A 16,891-nucleotide genomic window follows, 5' to 3' on the forward strand; every position below is an offset into this window, starting at 1 on the left:
ACTTGGAAGAACATACAGCTGCTCGATTCCTTTCTGCTGGTTCCCATTTACAACACTGGCCCAGAGATGTGGTGTTTGCCTTCTGTGCCACAGAGAGTTGTACGCCCTGAGTTGCTGTGTAGGCACTGGCACAGCCATTTCCGTCCAGTCGTAGGAGACTGCTGGTCTGCAGGTCATTACATCAGTGTTCTCTGATACAGCTGCAAGGAGACGTGCAGACAAGCCATGGCTTCTCTGTCCTGATCTCGTCCTCTCAGCACCACCTCCCCTCCCCCTCCCAAACCCCCTCCTTCACCCACCCCCGATGATGCCACATTTGCTCATGTTGAATCATGCCCTAGCCCGGCTGCCTTCTTATAAACAATCGGATTTGAGAAATAATTTGATAAAATCACTTGCATTAATAGGTAGTTGGTTAACAAGGCTCCCCTCCCCCCTCTCTATTTGGGGATTTGTTAATAGAACTCGGTTCAGTTTTCATCCAAATACATAAATGATTTTAGGAGTAAGGAACTGGACAAGCGGGAAGATTTCTGGAGTTGAACTTTTTCCCAGTGCCTGTGAGCATGTAAATGACTATTTTTGCTGTTTAAAGGGCCAGCCCTGCACATTTAACAGATGTCCAGAAGGACATTTTCACCTGAGAAAAGTAAATGAAGTGCTAAGGCTGCTCGCTAACTGATAAAGGCAAGTATTAAGAAGAATAAATGATTCTTATCTACCGTGCACTAACGAGGTACGAGAACGCATGTGTAACTTATGCAAATTAGAAGTCGCTTTACATATACACTCAATATTACGTGTACCTGGCATTTGAATTTTTCAGTGTTTTGGAGTACAATTTAGCGAAAAAGGACCTTCGCAGAGCAGAGTTTCCAAGTGTGGTCTGGGAATCAACAGCCTCAGTAAAGCAACTTGCGAGAAATCCAGCTTCCCGGGGGTCTACCTGAGAAACTCTAAATCAGAATCTTCCAGGTGGGCTTGGGAACCTGTGGGCTCACAATCTCTCTCTGTAATTTCGACAGACACCAGGGTTTAACAAACCAGGCTTGTGGGCGATTACATTTGAATCCTCCTTTTACACAGATGAGTAAATCAAGGCTCAAAACGATGAAGAGACAGAACAGAGCTGATTCCGGCAATACTCTCTTCTGCTCGCCTAAGATAATTCCCTTTGGCTGATCAATTGCAATGAGCGAGGTTTGCCGGCAGCGTCCTTGATGGACAGGCCGGTCAAATCTCTTCCTGATTGTGAGGCTTTACCCTTGTAAAAGCCTGGGGGTGAGACTCGAAACAACTTCAATCTCTCCGAGCCTCTCAGGGATCAGGCTGCTCCACAGTCACTCTCTTTAAAAAAGATCAGCCCTCATTTTCCTTTAAAGTTGGGGTGAGTCGGCCCCAGTTGCATTCAAATGAGATGAACGAATTCATTACCAAAAGCAAGATTAAGTTTTGCAGCTTTTCTGCCTGGGGATCTAGGAGAGAGAGGAGCTGGCGCAACTCAAAATCCTTCCCTGATCAAGGCAGCCATAAAATACAATCTTATGTGGTAAGCTGCGTTCAAGAATACCGAGCCGAACTAAAAATGACTTCTGCCTGAACATGTGGGAAATGGGAAGATTCTAGGGTGGCACGAGACATTCATAGGAACCGCGGTGCGCGCAGGCTACATCTTAGCTCGCACATCGGAAGGGAAGTGCACCACAGTGACACTGGAAGGAGAGCTCACGTTCGAGATTTCAAAGACGCTAAATATGAGGACAAATAAAGAATTTTCCACCCTATAACTCATCTACCCCAGTGTCTAAACCACAGCCCCTAAACTGGCAGCATATATGATCTGATCTATTTATATTTTTAATCTAGTGTCCTAGGAACCTCAAGTCACGTATCCATTCATCCTCTTCTTGATGATTCAGCCATTTCTCATGCTAATATTTGAAAGGAGTTCTATGTGTTAGTTCTATTCTCTACTGTTTTTGTTTTTGCTCTCACCTTTTCTTGCCTTTATCCTTGACTCAATGAGTAGTTTTACCTTGTACTTTTCTTTGTTCTTATTATAAGCTGTATATTCTAGTATTCGCCATGGAATGTTTTACCAGATACACTTAAATTATTAAAACCTAATATTAAAATTTTAATTATTTTTCTTAGCACAAGTTATTTTGAAACTCCATTTATTAACCCTTTGACTGTTTTATATAAAAGTCTACTAAAACCTTACATTTTTATTGCTCTCTTATGCAACTAATATTCTTGAATATAAGTTTATTTCATTCCTTCCTACTTCTCCGACCCTGCATGGAGGCGCATTGCCTAGTGTTAGAAGAGCCCCTTGTGGGTACATACTGGTGGTGAATTACCTTGGGTCTATAATTGTCGTTATTTTTGCTTCATTGCTGAAAGAGATTTAAACATTTTTTTTTTAAAGACATGATCTCTCTATGCAGCCTTGGTTGGTCTGGGACTCATTGTGAAGCTCAGGCTTCCCTTGAACCTACAACAATCCTTCTGCTTCAGCTTCTGAGTGCTGCGATTGTAAGCATGTACCATCATACCTGGACAGCTTTTGCCAATTTTAAGGCTTTTTTCCCCTCCCACTGGAATGAGGACTTTGTTGCCATTTTGAGAAGTTGGGGGTTTGTTCTCAATCTTTTGCTCCCCTCACTCTGCTGTTGGTTTACCAGAGGTCTTTATTTAGAATCCTTGTAACTTATATACTTGGCGTACAGTATGTCTCTGGGCTTATTTTAAGTAGCCCTTGACAATTTCCAGATAACTTTTCAATATTGCTTCTGACTTGTTCTGCCAGTGATTGATTGGGTGGTTGGTTGGTTGGATTGTTAGTTGGTTGGTTAGTTGGTTGGTTGGTTAGTTGGTTAGTTGGTTGGTTGGTTAGTTGGTTGGTTGGTTAGTTGGTTGGTTGGGTGGTTGGTTAGTTGGTTAGTTGGTTGGTTGGGTGGTTGGTTAGTTGGTTGGTTGGGTGGTTGGTTAGTTGGTTAGTTGGTTGGTTGGGTGGTTGGTTAGTTGGTTAGTTGGTTGGTTGGTTAGTTGGTTAGTTGGTTGGTTGATATCCTAATTTTGGATGTATTCAGCTTGACCTGTGCCCTCTCCTGATTTCAATGCCTTCTCTATTCAAACAGCATCCAGGGTTAATTTATCCTGTCTTACCTTCTTAAAATATGGAAGATAATCAGTAAATTTTCATTGAATGAAGTGGTAAAGTTTCTCCCTTGATATTACATGAAACCAATGTTTTGTTAGGCATACAAGGATGGACCTAATACAGTCTTCTTAATTTTCTCTTGTAAACATTGATGCCCCTGGTTTAAATGGCTTGGCCAATGCCATGGAACTTAATAGGGTCAGATCTGATTCCAAGTTCTTTGTTCTTTATAACTGACATAGCATTTCTTCTTTTAATTCAAAATATTGCAATACAGATAATGACAATTCAGATCATGATTTTCACCATCTCACCTGCCCCCGTCCCAGAGATGTAATCTATGTCTTCTATGGATGACCATGGAGAAGTAAGAAAGTTGGAAGTGAGGTGTGAATGGGCAGTGTGAGATTTGAGACTTAATTCAGGGGACTGGAGAGGTGGCTCAGCAGTTAAGAGTACTGACTACTCTTCCAGGGGTCCTGAGTTCAATTCCCAGCAACCACATGGTGGCTCACAACCATCTGTAATGGGATTCAATGCCCTCTTCTGGTGTGTTTGAATACATAAAATAAATAAATAAATAAATCTTAATGAAAAAGAGTTCATTCAGGAAGGCTTCGGTAGCTCTAAGTTTAAGACTTACTGGTTGGGAGGCCTTGGTATCTTTCCTTCATTGATTTCATGATGTCACAGGCAAAGCCATATATTTACAATGAAATATTTTATACAACAGAGTGACAAGGAGTGTTTAGAAAATGATGAATAAAGACTGTGCCGATGCCTGAATATTTAACCCTGAGAGACGCTTGAATAAGAGAAAAGCGGAAATCAGGACTGCACCTGCGGATGCTGAGGAACGGCCTAATGGGGAGAGCAAGAAAACAACAGGGAAACGAGGAGGTGAACTCCAGTGCACAGGTGAACTGAGAGCCAGGTACCCTTGTTAGTACCAGTTATCAAGGGGACAAATGTGATGCTGTCCTCTGAAGAAATCAGTGCAGTAGAAATATTTTTATGAAAAATTAAATTACTGTTATGTAGATTACAGTTTTGAGAGATTTACTCTGAGAATAAATCTCTTATTTGCTCGTTTAGTCTTTCAGTTATGTTGTTCTCAGTACTGAAAATAAAATGCTATAAAGGGGGAAGGCTCCGCTTCATGACTCTCTCTCCCACTTTTTTCCATCCCTGGCTTTGAAACATTGTTACATTGTTGTTCAATCTCTCCCAAATCTCTTTATAGGATGTTACCTCATAAGAATGGGCTACATAGCTTTGTGATAATTGAAACAGGGGAGACACTTCAATGTTTCTTTACTTTTAGAAACAGTAACTATTTTTACAGGTTTTTTTTTTTTCTGGCTCCTTAAAAAGAAACTCACAAGTTCCAAGTCACCAGGGAACATGACTCTAGGAAGGGAGGCATAGTCCTGATTTGCAGAACAAAGATTGACCAGTGGCATCATTGGGGATGGGAGGAGATTATGTACAACCAGACCCCAGCCTACAGACATGCTGGCCAAGGGCTTCTTGTCTTTATCTTCCAAGGGACAAAGCAATGAAGTCAGGCTAGCACACTTCACGTTCCTTTCACCCTAATACGGACTGTCATAGTATCTCAGAATAGAGAGATCTGAGGTGTCACAAGACACTGTCTTTCCAGGCAGCCATCTGCATGTGAGCCATCTGTCTGCTTCTTTAGTCATTACTCATGTCCCTGAGAAACTAATTGCTTTATCTACTAATCCTTCAAAGGCTTTAAAATACTGTTGATCAAAAATGGAAAAAGATGATACTTAATTGAATATAGCCCCCATCCTTATGCTCTGGAATAAGACGGAATATTGAAATTTTAATTGTAATTAGCATACCAAGTTAAACAAGAATGTTAATCCTACAACACGTGTAGTTTTTCCTGCCAATTGCCCTTTGTTTTAGTTAAAATTTAATCAGTGTGGTTGACTAAATTAAATGGTTTTTGTCTTCATGGTTTTAGGTTGCCTGCTTATGATACAAACGTTCAGAAAGAGGTGACCGTTCACTCAAACCATGTATTTAATCTTATGCTTTTCGGAATCTAGCGTTTAACCAAATTCAAGGGAATTTTGAAAATAGAAACATGGGAGAGCGTTGCTCATTTTTCAGACAGCATCTAGACTAACTCCTTCACAAACCAGCCTTTCACTAGGTTATTTGATTTGATTTTTTAGAAAGGTCCATAACTTAAATCTAACGATATCATTTTCTCTAATTTTATTATTAATTTTACTTTATGTGTACAGATATTTTGCCTACATATATGTCTATGAGCCACTCGTATGCCTAATGCCCATAGAGACGGTAAGAGCTGACAGATTCTCCTAGAATAGGACCCACAGAACAATGAAGTGAATGCTGGGAATTGAACCTCAGTACTTTGGAAGAGCACCCAGTTCTCTCAACCACTGAACCATCTCTTCAGCACCTAACGCCACCTTCTTAACAGCATGGAATATTCTTTCAAAATGTGAAATGAGCAAATTTATATTCTGCCATCTCGCCACTCACCAACCATTCAGTCCAGCTAGCCATGAGCCCGCTCCTTGAGCAGATGGCTATTGTTAGCATGTAATAATTACTGGGCATACGAAGACAAAAGTAGAAAGAAGTCTGATTTCATAGAGCCTAAATTCTAGTATGGAACAAAAAGTACTTTGTAAAATTAGCCTGTAGAGTTTGTTTCAATTAAGTATCATCTTTTCCCATTTTTGATCAACAGTATTTTAAAGCCTTTGAAGGGTTAGTAGATGAAGCAATTGGTTTCTCAGGGACATGAGTAATGACTAAAGAAGCAGAAATGCCCCCCACACCACCCCCTAGCTTCATGTATCTGAATGTTTGCTCCCCAGATGGTGAAACTGTTGGGGAAGGTTACAGAACCTGTAGGAGGTCAGCCTTGTTGAAGGAAGTGTATCACTTGGGGTGGCTTTGAGACTGTATAGCTTGGCTCCACTATGTCTCCCCCGTTCCCATTTTCTTTCTCTTTCATTGTGTGAGTTGATGTAGTACAACTTCTCTGTTTCTTCTGTGGGTTAGTCTCAGGATCCTGCTGTCGTGTCTTTCCAACCACAATGGACAGACAGTATATGTCCCTTCTGGGACTGTAAGCTAAATGAACCCTTCCTCTTCTAACTTGTTTTGGGGTGTGGAATTTTATCACATGGAGAAACATAACAGATACAGATGGGAACTGTGGAAAACTTGAGGCAGAGGAGTGAGAGCAGACAGTTTGACTTTGGCGTTGGTTTTCATATCGAGAAGAGGCTGTGCGAGCGAAGGTTGGGAAGTTGGCTAAAGGTGATAGCTGAAGTAACTCGAGAGGCCGCTCCCCTGACCCTGGACCAAGATAATGGCAGCAAGATGGTGAGACATACAGATGCTGTTACAAATCAACGTGTTTGTCCAACTCTAGAAACAAAAGAAATGAAATGAAACCAGAACATAAGACCTTTGAATAGCAGAGGTGTATCCTTTACTAAGTTATTGGATGGGCCCGGAAGGAAGTGAAGACAGTTTGATGAGGGGAGATGTGGGATGGACAAGTTGATAAGTGTGTGTGTGTCCCCATAAGATATATTTTTATCCTTTAGATATGTGATATATATGTATATATATTATATATTAAGGAATATCAAGTATAATTGTTTAAAATTTAAAATTTTTATTGTGTATTCCCATAAGATATATTTTATCCTTTAGATATGTGATATATATTATATTATATCAAGTATAATTGTTTAAAATGTAAAATTTAAATATATATATATATATATATATATATATATATATATATATATATATAAAAGTGGCAGAACCAGTTCCCCTGGATTCTCACTTCGCTCCAATCTGTGAGAGCTGCATGCTCTGACTCTGGCCAGCCGCTTTCATGCACTGTCCCCTTGGTGAGTTGTTACCAGGCCTGACACACCTGTGAGCCCTTCTAGTGTGGCACCGTGCCACGTTAGCCCCAGGCATTCTATAGCCTAGCACAGCTTCCAGAAATGAGACAGGTTCTTTCTCTGCCCACCCGGAACTTTACTCATATCCCCCGTAGCCTGGTAAAAATCAAAGCTCTAGAAACTTGTAGTTTAACAATTAGATTTATATATTAAATTCTCAAAATTCACTGCCAATTAATAAAGATAGAAACCGCCCCCCTAGACAAGATAGAAATTGACCTAGACTATCTGGATTGGAGTATCCTCCTCCTCTGTCACCATCTTTGTTCCCTCACTCCTCCTCCCCACTCCTTCCTAGACTTTTTCCCGCCTACCCTTCCTTCTCTAATGATAGGTTTCGCCTTATCCTGGACCACCTTGCTGCATAATGACACCATCCTACATATATATTTATCTTATGGACTGAAGAAAACCCAAGTAGGAGCCAACCCACTCTGAGAGCTTGAAGGTGGGCAAAAAGCAATGAGCAGACATGATAGGATGGTTCCAGTTCTCAAGGGGTTTACTCTTTAGAGGGATACAGACATGAAGAAATTAACCACACCAAGAACAGACCATCCTGGGCTTCAAGACCACAATGCGTTCCCTACCCTACTTTTCCTTGGGCTCGATAGAAGTGGCCCTGTCTATGGTTCAAACTTTTAGCACATTTTTCAGCCTTCAGAGTAGGAACAATCAATGTCACACCTCATCTGATGACAATCCCTTTCTGGATACCTTCAGAGATAAGACCAGAAGAGATTTTTATCGCCTTGCATGTACTTGCAAAGCACTCTTTGAAGGGTATATGATTATGTGTCTCTTTGAAAAAGACTTCGGTGAAATCAAATCCTTCTGCTGATTTCTCTCGGCTTCCTTCTGTCTGATTTGATAACTGTTTGCTTCATGTTTTTGCCCAAAGCTGAGGACCGTACAGGCTAACACATGTCTTCACCAGCATATTAACACGGACAAATTGTATCGGTGCTTATGTGTAATGGTGTGGTGAATTGGTAAGCAGCCTCTTGAGTTTTCACAACAATGTCTTTTCTGAGATTGGTTTTGGATGAATGTAAGGAATATCAAGTATAATTGTTTAAGAATTTAAATTTTTATGTTTAATGACTATGTATAAGAATTAAAATAATTATGGTGGAGTATGAGATTTTAAGCATTTTTCTTTTCTAATATCATCAATATTTAAAATATATTTAGGAAAGTATTAATATCATGATTTCATATTACATTAAAATAATGGGACTCAACATTTAAAAATTAATACTTTGGTATTTAGGGTTTAGGGAAAATCTATCTATCTATCTATCTATCTATCTATCTATCTATCTATCTTCTATCTCTTTATTGCTTAACTCTTTATCATCTATCTATCTATTTATCTATCTATCATCTATCTGTCTGTTTGTGTACCTATCATCTATCTGTCTGTATGTCTGTGTGTCTGTCTGTCTATCTATCTATCTATCTATCTATCTATCTATCTATCTATCTATGCTCTATCATCTCTCCCCCTCCCTCTTTCCCTCTTCTCTTTCTTTTTTGTGTGTTTATCCCCTCTCTTCCCCCACCCCCCCTGTTCATATCGCTTAGAACGTAACTCTGTCCTTGCGTTGTCAAAGGAACAAGAGGGACCCACTGAAGGGAGCCAGGCTATCATGCTTTTTCGATGCCTGCCCTTCAGGGTCAGAGAGAGGGAAAATGCCAGAATAAAAAACTGCTGTGCATCTCTGTTCAGCATTGATGACGCCCCTGTGGGCTGCACACGAGGGACCGTGCTCCTCTGCTCAGTGCCATTCTGCATGGATTGCTGATCGCAGGCTCCTCCCACTCTAGTAGGAAAGGAACAAGGTCAGGCGGTCAAACCTCTTCACTGAAGCTGGGAGGGAACGTTCTCTACCTCCAGCTTATGATCCCAGTGAGCCCAGTTCCCCAGAACACAGACATATAGCTAGGGTAACAAGATGGTCCCTAAGCTGAGACAAGAAGTGGGAAGGAGAAGGTAGGGAATTGAACACAACTGAGAAGAAAATCAAAGATCACTGCTCCCTGATGTGGCACCTATCTGATATTAAATTCTGATTTGGGGGTGTGACCATGGATGGTATCTATGAACATCAGGCAATACTTTCTTGCTAAACATTCCAGAAAATGGAAACTGTAATGATTTGATTTGCTGTATTTTACTAGAAACTGGAAAAGAATCATTTGGTTCAGGGACAGAAATGCACAGGAGGCCCTACTACCTCAACCTTTGGCTGAATTCTCGTGGGTTAATAGTTTTCACTTCGGATAGCTTTTCGATATTTAATTTAACAGAAGCCAGCAGACAAACCTACTAGGATGAAACATTGTGGGTGACCTCAGTATGAGAAACTTTCTATCTGGTGGTGATGTCTAACTAGAAAGAGGCCTGATAACCTTTATTAATTGATTTTAGTTTCCTTTTATCAAAATTTCTTCATGTTCTTGTATCCCTGGAACTTTCATAAGTAGTTTTAGCATCGGTGCTTGCCTGCGTTCAAGCTTTGTTTGAACGGACTTGGTCACTGCCTCTCACATTCTTTCCCACTGGCGTTTCCCTTCCTTAGCTTTGCACCTGTGGCTACCATACATTAAAGACAAGACTCACCAACACACATGAAGTCATACACACCAAAGGAAGTTGACCGTCCCCTGTCCTTCCAGCCTCTCCAATCCACACCTCTTGTCCTGTGGACATTTCTATCGGTCCTAACTTGACTCGGGATGCCTTTGATGTTCTCAGCCTGTCGGGAAAGCGTCCTAATGGATCCTAACACTCCCTTTGATAGGACTTTCACAAAGAGATATGTAGCTCAAACACAGGCACTCTTAGAATCCACTTCTGAAACAGAGGAGGTAATTTCGGATGTGCCATCATCCTAGACTATTTTCAAACTCTTTGAGTTCAATGAACATACACTTAATAGTAAGGCAGAAATATTCCAGAGACACTGTTGAACGGCAAACAAGCAGAACGTATGTGTAGCTCAGAGGCAAAGATAGAGTTCCCACCCTCCTCAGTCACCCGACCATCCAAACCGCTCCAGGAATCTCATCCTGCCAGCTTGGAAGAATATCTTTCATCATGAGAACTTTTATGTTCCAAAGATGTAAAAATACAAAAGGAGAAGCTCTTTAGATTCCCTGCCCCCTTTGACGGACTCCTGCATTGACTCTCATGCCGCACAACTTTGAAGTCACACACGGGCTATTTCTTGTAAACTGTATTAGGCACTTGATATCACAGTTTGAGGATAAAGCTCCCCAGAGTGGCGAAGGTTGTTCTGAGATATTAGATGGGCCATCAGGTGACACAGGTTCTCGAGGTCTGGGCTTAAATCAGTAGATGGCAACTTTCATGGGAGGGGAGTGTGTGGATCCAATTTCACTAAGAAATCCTTGCAATTGAAGCCACTTGAAAAGAAACAGCTTTCCCTAAGGTGTTCAAGCAAAGGCTGTTAAATACTTCTGAGATTCCTGGGAGAGAGAGGCAAGACACTGAGCTATACAAGTCATTGATTGGTAAGGCTGAGGCCGGTGTGCTCAGAATGCTCTGAAATGGAAGGAATATATATAATGTCATAGTGTTGTTGGAAACACCCAGGTGAGGTGCTTGTCCATTCACCTTCTGCTTTAGAAGCACCTCCGTGCGTGTTTGGTTTTGAGTGGACCGCGCATACTCAGCAGAGCACCAGAGCCATGCAGGAAGGGAGAGTAACCAAGCAGAATGTCTGGCTGCGCTGAGTCTGACAGGTCACCCCCTTTCAAAGAACAGGCGTCTAGAGATGAGGGTGCTAAGACCCAATATTGCCAGATATGCAGAAGTTCCAAGGGAAGTAGGAAATCTGAACTTTTCTTTTTACCTGTGAAAGCTCTTGCTATTTTAAATCTCTGGCAGCCGACATTTTCAAATGTTGGCAGCAGTGCAAAATTAAGAATGGGGAAAGTCGAATAAAACTTGCCCGTGTGTCAGATTTGGCCCCAGGCCACCCTTTTGTGACATCTGGAAAAAGCAAAGAGATAATAAAGCTAATAAATAAATTACTACCCTAGTCCCAGATGAGGACATCGGTGAGATTCCTGACTTTAGAGTCATGGATGGGTAACTAGGTCATTTCTGTGCGCTTAGATCTCTATTCTGGTGCTAGCTCCATTCTTGGTAGTCATAGCTTAGAGTCCATGCAGTATGCGGTGACAGCCTGGATATACACAACTTTTGGGGACTGTCTTAGTCAGGGTTCCTATTCCTGCACAAATGTCATGACCAAGAAGCAAGTTGGGGAGGAAAGGGTTTATTCAGCTTACTCTTCCACATTGCTGTTCATCACCAAAGGAAGTCAGGACTGGAACTCAAGCAGGTCAGGAAGCAGGAGCTGATGCAGAGGCCATGGAGGGATGTTTCTTACTGGCTTGCTCCCCCTGGCTTGCTCAGCCTGCTCTCTTATAGAACCCAGGACAACCAGCCCAGAAATGGCACCACCCACAATGGGCTAAGCCCTTCCCTATCAATCATTAATTGAGAAAATGCCTTACAGCTGGGTCTCATGGAGGCATTTCCACAACCAAGGGTTCTTTCTCTGTGATAACTTCAGCTTGTGTCAAGTTACATAAAACAGACCAGTACAGGGACCCTCTGTTACTAACAGTGTACCACCTTGGGCATATGGTGGGGTGATGAATTAGAGAGAGCTGAGCCATCTCCCAGTGAAACCATATGATATGTCTGAGTTACGGGTTCTGATCTAAAAAAGGGGAGAGTGATACTTCACAAATTGGCTGTGTGATTTGGTGGGCCAGTGTTTGCCACAAAGCTAGAAAGAACAAGAGGAATTTACTCCTACAAATCTTTCTCCAAGCTCTCTGCTCTTCTATTTAAGGTGATTTCTTTTGCTAATGAGTGCGAAAAATAATGTAAGTTTACTTAGGGAAATGAATAAGCAAAACAAGCAAGAATCAACATACCAAGACATCCTCAAGCCTCCGTGTAAAGAGGCCATGGAAGTCATCAATTTACCAGAAGGTGGGAAGCTATGGAGGACTTGTGACGTTTGTGTGTCAGGAACCCCGTGACCTCAGCTCCTCCTTACAGTGGCCAAGTGTGTTGCTTACTTAAGTACACTTGAAATCCCTGGTGAATGCCTATCTAGTAGAAAGTCAAGTGGCTGGGATGCTGCATTTAGTTCATTCCCCTTTAGGGATTCCACCCAAGGGCCCCAGAAGAAAACAGCTGCAGTATTTGTCCATCTAAATCTGTCATTAAAAAAAAATACAAACCTCAGTGTTCCAGGGGGAGGCTAGAAGCGGCATTTAATTGGTTTGGGTTATACATGCTCACATGAGGCTCCATTTGAGGGTAGACAAGATGGCTCATGGAGGAAAGGTCTTGCCATCAAGCCTGATGACCTGAGTCTGATACATGCCTCAGGGTGCTCACAGCGATGGAAAATTGGCTCCAGAGACCTGTCCTCTCACTGCCAGAGGCATTCCATAGTGTTCATACGACCATGTCCACACACAAATAAATCAGTAAGATATAGAAAGAAAAGTCACTTAGCATATACTCCTCTCTCTATGCTGCCTATTATTTGAAATAAATTAAAATCTAATAGTGCCTCTAGAAGGTGATGTTAACCATCGTAGAATATGGCTTGTTCTTCTAACTGCATCCGGAGAGAAACGAACAGAGCAGTATAGTGCAGAAATTACTTCATTTGCAAGTTGATATGATAATCCAGGGTGAGAAGAAGTCAGTGGTTTTACTCTTATTACCAAATAAGACCCCCCCACACACACACCACACACACACAGGACATGGGTGTGTTACATTTCACAATATATACTCTAAAACAGATATGAATTAAGCACAAATTACTGTTCTCCAGCAAAAACGAGTAAATCAATCAATATGCATTTTGTAATTTATAAATAACTAAATTATGATTATTTGGAAACTAACTGGAAGTAGGATTAAAAACACTTAATTACTTTGAAATTCTGTATGGTCTTTATGGGAAAAGTAGATATGCATGTACTCTCTTGAGTGAATTTTGAGAAAACAAGGCTTGATCAAGAGCCTTTAATGTGTTAGAAAGTAAGCCGGAAATGTTGACATGACCACCAGTGAGTGCATTTCATTGGCTCCTCTAGTTGAGTGAAGCACTGAGTTTTGATATTTGACAAACATTGGCAAGCTTGGTTCCAGGGACAGAATGCAGATTTCCATTCTGAGAGATGTTTAAATTTACTGAAATTGGGACTTTCCTTCGGTGGTGACACATTTATTTGTTTCCAATGTGACATAATCTCAGCTTTTTTTTATTGGTTATTTTATTTATTTACATTTCAACTGTTCTCTTCCTTCCCTGTTTCCCCTCCACAAACTCTCTATCCCACCCACCCCCCTGTTTCTATGAGGATGTTCCCCCACCCACCCACTCCTTACCCCTTCCCCTGCCCTGGCATTTCCCTACACTGGGGCATCGAGCCTTCACAGGACCAGGGACCTCTCTTCCCATTCATGCCAGACAAGACCAACCTCTGCTACATATGTGGCTGGAGCCATGGGTTCCTCCATGTGTACTCTTTGGTTGGTGGTTTAGTCCATGGGAACTCTGGAGGATCTGGTTGGTTGATATAGTTGTTCTTATGGGGTGGCAAACCCCTTCAGCTCCTTCAGTCCTTTCTCTAACTCCTCCATTGGGGGCCCTGTTCAGCTGTATTTTTAAAATTTTTTGTGTGTATGTTTGTATGTGTGAATGACCTTCCTCCACAGTCACATTTCTGTTTGTTCCATGTGTTTAAAAACTGGACTTATGTTTTAAGTCAGGGATCTACCTTTGACTTCACATGGTTTCTCCTTGGGCTGCGACTCTCTTCTTTGTGTCTTGTCATTAGACTCAGGCCCATACAGATGACACAAAATAATCAGGGGTCAGGATGCTTGACTTACTAAGGCCACGTGCACATGTTTTGGGGGTGAGGATGTAGCTATGCAATTTTGAGAACCCTGTCCCACGCACTATAGACGCCAGTGCTCATTATTTCAACTGTCATTAATAATTTTATGTTCAGTCTCGCATTCACTACCTGAAGTCTGATGGGAAAACAGAGAGTGGACTAGAACATAAGGTTTATACCATGTTCTACTCCATGCTTCTTGTTTGTATGTAATGTTTACATTTTCCATGAGCAAAGGGCTTGTGGGCCCATGACATGTGGGAAAATCGAAAGCAAAGCAAATATGAGACAGGTGTGTAGAGTATCTAAGTAGGCACATACCCTTCTCGGGTGCTACACTTTCCATTCAAACAAGATCTTGCAACGAAGGTAACAATTTTCTAAACACATAATAACCAAGGAGCCCTGATGTGTTTTTCTTTCTTTCCTGTATCCAAATGGAGGAGAAAAGCCCACAGTCTCTCTCTCTCTCTCTCTCTCTCTCTCTCTCTCTCTCTCTCTCTCCCCTCCCACTCCCCCACCCCCATGTGCCTCTCTCTCCACCTCTCTCTCCCTCCTCTCTCCACAATGGCATGTAGAGTCAGATGACACCCTTCAAGGGTCATTTCTCTGATTCTCTCTCTTCCTTGTTCTCTTTCTGGTTATCCCTGCCCAATGACAGGATGCCAGCTGGTCCAGGAGCTTCTGGCTGTTCTGTCAACCTCGCTGCCATCACATCTGGCTTTTTATATGAATTCTGTGGTTTAAATTCTTGTCAGCAAGCATATGACACTAGAACTTTCACCTGCTGAATCGTCTGCTCACTCTTTTTTTTCTCCACTGATTCTTTTTTTTTAATTTAGAGAATACTTTATTAGTTTTTGTAATCAAACCCACGTAGATAAGACCTTACATATTTAATACAGTGTGTTACCCCTGTACAAATGGAAAAAACTTAAGTTCAACATTTCTAGACCAATATGGCTGTTAATTTCTGTACAGTGCCAACTCAACACAGTAAACGGGGATACTTTTTTCCAAAGTTAACAGCACAGCTAAAGTTTCAAAAAATTCAAATTATATATCTGTATATATAGATATTTATATTTATATAAAAAGACCAATAATAGCAGTGTGTTGTGCATCAACAGCAGCAACAGCTTTTCCAGGTTCTGCAGTCATCTGAACAAAACTGTAGAGACATCCAGCACACTCCATTAAAAAAAAAAAAAAAGTAAAAAAACAAAACCCGAGAAAACAGCACAGTTCTGTTACTCTTGTGGTACCTGGCACCATTTTTTTTTTTAAATTAGCTTCTCAATCATCATCTGGAAAGAAAACATTCTGAGCAACATCATTAAAAACAGCTCTGATAAAGCACGGTCACTACTACGTATCATAAAGCAGGTACAAGCTATTTTACATCCACAGAGGTATGATACAGTACTGTCCTACATCTATAATACTAGAGGATACAATTTAAAAGGCATTATTTGAGACTTGATTCTACTTTTCCAGCAGAGGGCCCAAAGGATGGTGTGACACAGCTTTGTAAAGAAACATACTCTAGACAGGATTTCCTTTCACTAGTGGCACACTTCTAAGGATTCATTCTCTCCATGAATGTCAGCTAAAACCGTTATTAAAAAAATGAAATATCCCTAGAACAAAACCGTATAACCACCGGATTCACATGAAGATGACCTAGTGGAGACAAGCTGGACCTCACCTTACCAACAAGCTATCAAATCTGTTATGTTTAAACAGTGAGACCTCCAAGGAAGGAGATGCCAAGTAGTGCTTCAAAGCTTCGGACCACAATCAAACACAGCATCCTTTTCAACAGAAGCAGAAGCTCATCTGAATATGCTCAAGGATGCTGACATCAACATTTAATCATCTCCTCACTCATCCAGGAAGAAGGGGAGATCAGTTACTACTGTACTTTTTATTGTGTTCAACCAAATCACCATGTTACAAAAATAGCAAGCTGCCATAATAAAAAATAAGGCTCCTCTATCCAGCACCAGATAGCATCATTTTACTTTCAAGCCTAGAAATTGCACACTTGTATATAAACCAACCGAAGATGAGGATTTAGAGTTCATCTTGGTGGATTTTTCCTTTGATGAATATGTAGTGTCCTTCCTTATCTTTTTTGATGACTTTTAATTGAAAATTGATTTTATTTGATATTAGAATGGCTACTCCAGCTTGCTTCTTCTGACCATTTGCTTGGAAAGTTGTTTTCCAGCCTTTCACTCTGAGGTAGTGTCTGTCTTTGTCTCTGAGGTGTGTTTCCTGTAGGCAGCAGAATGCAGGGTCCTCATTGTGTATCCAGTTTGTTAATCTATGTCTTTTTATTGGGGAGTTGAGGCCATTGATGTTGAGAGATATTAAGGAATAGTGATTATTGCTTCCTGTTATATTCATATTTGGATGTGAGGTTATGTTTGTGTGCTTTCATTCTCTTTGTTTTGTTGCCAAGACGATTAGTTTCTTGCTTCTTCTAGGGTATAGCTTGCCTCCTTATGTTGGGCTTTACCATTTATTATCCTTTGTAGTGCTGGATTTGTAGAAAGATATTGTGTAAATTTGGTTTTGTCATGGAATATCTTGGTTTCTCCATCTATGTTAATTGAGAGTTTTGCAGGATACAGTAACCTGGGCTGGCATTTGTGTTCTCTTAGGGTCTGTATGACATCTGTCCAGGATCTTCTGGCCTTCATAGTTTCTGGCGAAAAGTCTGCTGTGATTCTGATAGGTCTGCCTT

This window comes from Rattus norvegicus, chromosome 9, assembly GCF_036323735.1.
Source record: "Rattus norvegicus strain BN/NHsdMcwi chromosome 9, GRCr8, whole genome shotgun sequence".
In the NCBI taxonomy this organism is placed as follows: domain Eukaryota; kingdom Metazoa; phylum Chordata; class Mammalia; order Rodentia; family Muridae; genus Rattus; species Rattus norvegicus.